This window comes from Cervus elaphus, chromosome 20, assembly GCF_910594005.1.
Source record: "Cervus elaphus chromosome 20, mCerEla1.1, whole genome shotgun sequence".
Taxonomy (NCBI): Eukaryota; Metazoa; Chordata; class Mammalia; order Artiodactyla; family Cervidae; genus Cervus; species Cervus elaphus.
Window position 1 is genome coordinate 89,652,089 of NC_057834.1, and position 3,335 is coordinate 89,655,423.

A 3,335-nucleotide genomic window follows, 5' to 3' on the forward strand; every position below is an offset into this window, starting at 1 on the left:
AATATTCTCTTAATAATAATATTGAGTAGAAGTAAAACATGGGTGCTCTGGACTCAGTTACTAGCTATAACTTTGTGCAAGTTGTTTAACCTCTCTAGGCTCAATTTCCTTATGTATAAAATGAGAATAATAAATGTATTTACCTCATAGGGATTAAACGAGAAAATATAAATAATCATATAACACAGTGACAGGATGAGAGTAAATGCTCACAAAGGTAGCTATTATTTTTACTAATATTGAGGCAAATGAGTGAAGGAAGTAGATGTTTGGATAATGGTGTTTGTGGTGTGAAGAGTATAACCACATCTAATACCATGAACAATGTTATTAAAAAGGCTTCTGTTGTTTTACCAAAATCCAAAATATACTCTAAATCATAGAAGATTCCTGAAAGAATATAGAGCTAAAATGAGTTTGACAAAATTACAATGCTAACCCACTGGCTATAAAAATTATTTTCAACTTCTGAAGGAAATAAAAGCTAATGCAATGAATAGAAGTAAAATAAAATTACCTTGAAAAGGATGATTAACTGATGAATAGATGATTAGAAAAGTCTTTAAAAATGAGATATGACTTAGATCAAAGTTTGTGGCTAATATTTGAGTACTTAAGAAGCACAAGTTGTCTTATAAATAACTTTTAGCCTTATTCTGAAACCCCAAAACAAATAAACAAAGCAAACAAACAAAGCCAAACAAGTCAGGAGACACTGGACTATACACAGTGATTAAGTTAAAATATCTTACCATTTCCCTATCCAGTTTTCACCAGCATAACTTCCCAAAGTAACGCAGTCCATTGCATCAGATGGAATAGGTGAACCTTGACCCAAGGTTGTGGCACATCTGGAAATGTCAAGCAATAAAGGGAAGACATTTGCTTTATTACCATGAATGTTGCAGACCAGGGTTAACAATCCTATAACCTTCGACCGATGTGTCTTTCATTTGATGAAAAAGCCCCACAAATTTAACATGATAAAAGATAAATCAAAGCTCTTGAGAAAAGCATTAAGTCATAAGTGTTCATTTCCTTAGTGAAATCTTTGCTTGTTCACCTTGTTATACATGAATCATGGCATTAGAGTGAAAAAATGGGGCTCATAGACATTGAAGGCTTAGCTTTATGTCTCCCAGCCTAGGTCAGGTCCTTAAACTTCAAGTAAAATCTACCAATTTCTAAGAGCCTATTTAGGAGGTCTGCAAAGGGGGAAGAAGGTCATGGAGCAGGGTGAAGGGGGGATAGCTGAACAAATGGAAAATGAAGACATATTTCACAGAGATCTCATTGACTTTTAGAAATACTTTGAACAACAGCCATGGTCACTGGGGTGCTGTAATGACATGCCCCATTATAAAATATAACACTAAGTAAATGTAGGAGTGGAAATTTAACAATTGAACACTTAATGGCTGCAATTATGGCAAAAGAATAATGAACCTATTAGATAGGAGAACTGGCAATTACTCTACAGCTTATTGGAATACAGCTGTGAGAAAGTAATGCAGCGGCATACTTAAGAATGGTTATTAAAAGAGGATAATGCATTCTGTTTACACTGACAGAAGCAATTTTTCTTTTGAAATGAAATGGGGCTTTTTGGCTATCAGACATATGAACTCAGATATGATGAATCCTACTATCTTAAGGTAATGCATTTTCAAGATATGCCTCTCTAGCTGTAAATGATGCCTCCACTCAGATTGTAAGGCTGAGATTTTTTTTGTGTGTGTATGGAAGAAATGGAAGAAGATGTCAAGATGGACTTATAAACACAACATACATCACCTGGAGAAAAGTGGAATAATTTTAAATGATCCAAATAGCTGTAATAAATGAAACAGCTATAAGTTCAAAAATGAGGGTTGAAAAGAGAGGGTGTTCAGAACAATTACGTGATCTATAAAATCACTTTGGTATCCAGGAATGACAGATGTGTCTCATGAAGTTTTTAAAATGTATATACTTCTAAGTACAATTTATATGGCCTTCTCCATTTTCAGATACACCCTTCCAAATGTAGTTACCAGAACCCTAGGAGTCAGCCAAACGTTAGGCTGGCTGAAAATAATAATCTAGACAAAGGGTCAGGCACTGAAATGCAGTTAAAGTATAAGAAAAGTGTCCTACCTAAGTGCATTTGACAGAATGGGGGGAAGGCTCAGCCCTTCAAGACCCAGAGACCTGCCTGGGGACAGATTTTGGATTCTTGTAACAAGGTGTCTTTTCTGGCTATTTTCAAGGTAGATTGAAGGAGTACAAAATAGAAATCTCTGCTTCACGGAATGCTGGAAATTAAGAGATCTTGAGGGGGGTGTCCTTTAGTCCATCCTTCTGCTTACTGGCAGGACCATCGTTAAGTCATTTAAGACAGATAATGAACATCTTCCATTATGTCTTTCACTGGAGAAGACTCAAAGACTTGGTGTTTATGATGAAAAAAAATGTGCATCTCCCTCTCTGTGGGGAAAGTCTGCATGAAACTCAAACTTAGATCCCTCTTCCTATTCCTGTCCTATAGTTTTATAGAACAGAATTAAAGCATGGTAATCAGGACACGAGACTAAGCAAACTCCAGGAGACAGTGGACAGGGAAGCCTGGCATGCTGCAGCCCATGGGTTACAAAGAGTCAGACACAACTTAATGACTGAACAATAACCAGGACTTGAACTTCAACTTTCCTGGAAAACTGACGTGTACAGAAGCCCCACCCACTCCAGTCTGTGTTTTCCAACAATCTGGTCTGGTCCCAGCCTGGGGCTGCAAGCCAGCTGTGCTCATTATGCCTTATATAACAAGCTTATGTGGAAGAGACTATTTTTAATGGTATAGTCTTTCTGATGTAGGACCATTTTGATGTCTGACACATGTAAAATGAACAAAGTAAATTATCTTTTGACCTGGAAGAAAGTTGCTTAGGGCAGGGAATGAATGTGAAGCTATAAAACAACAAAATAGTTTTATACTTTTAAGGTCACAGACCTGTTTTGAGGATCTAATGGAATCTGTAGACAATCACCCCAGGAAAATGCACAGACATACTAGTTTGGCATGAAATTTCAGGGATAGAATCCTAGTAGGCAGCTAGCAGTCCTAAACTGAGACTTATACATAAGAAGCAGCTGTTTTACACAACCCCTTATCCAGGTAGAGAGAAGTCGCTCAGTAGTGTCCAACTCTTTGCGACCCCATGGACTGTAGCCCACTAGGCTCCTCCATCCATGGGATTTTCCAGGCAAGAATACTGAAGTGGGTTGCCATTTCCTTCTCTGGGGGATCTTCCTGACCCAGGGATCGAACCCAGGTCTCCCACATTGTAGGCAGACGT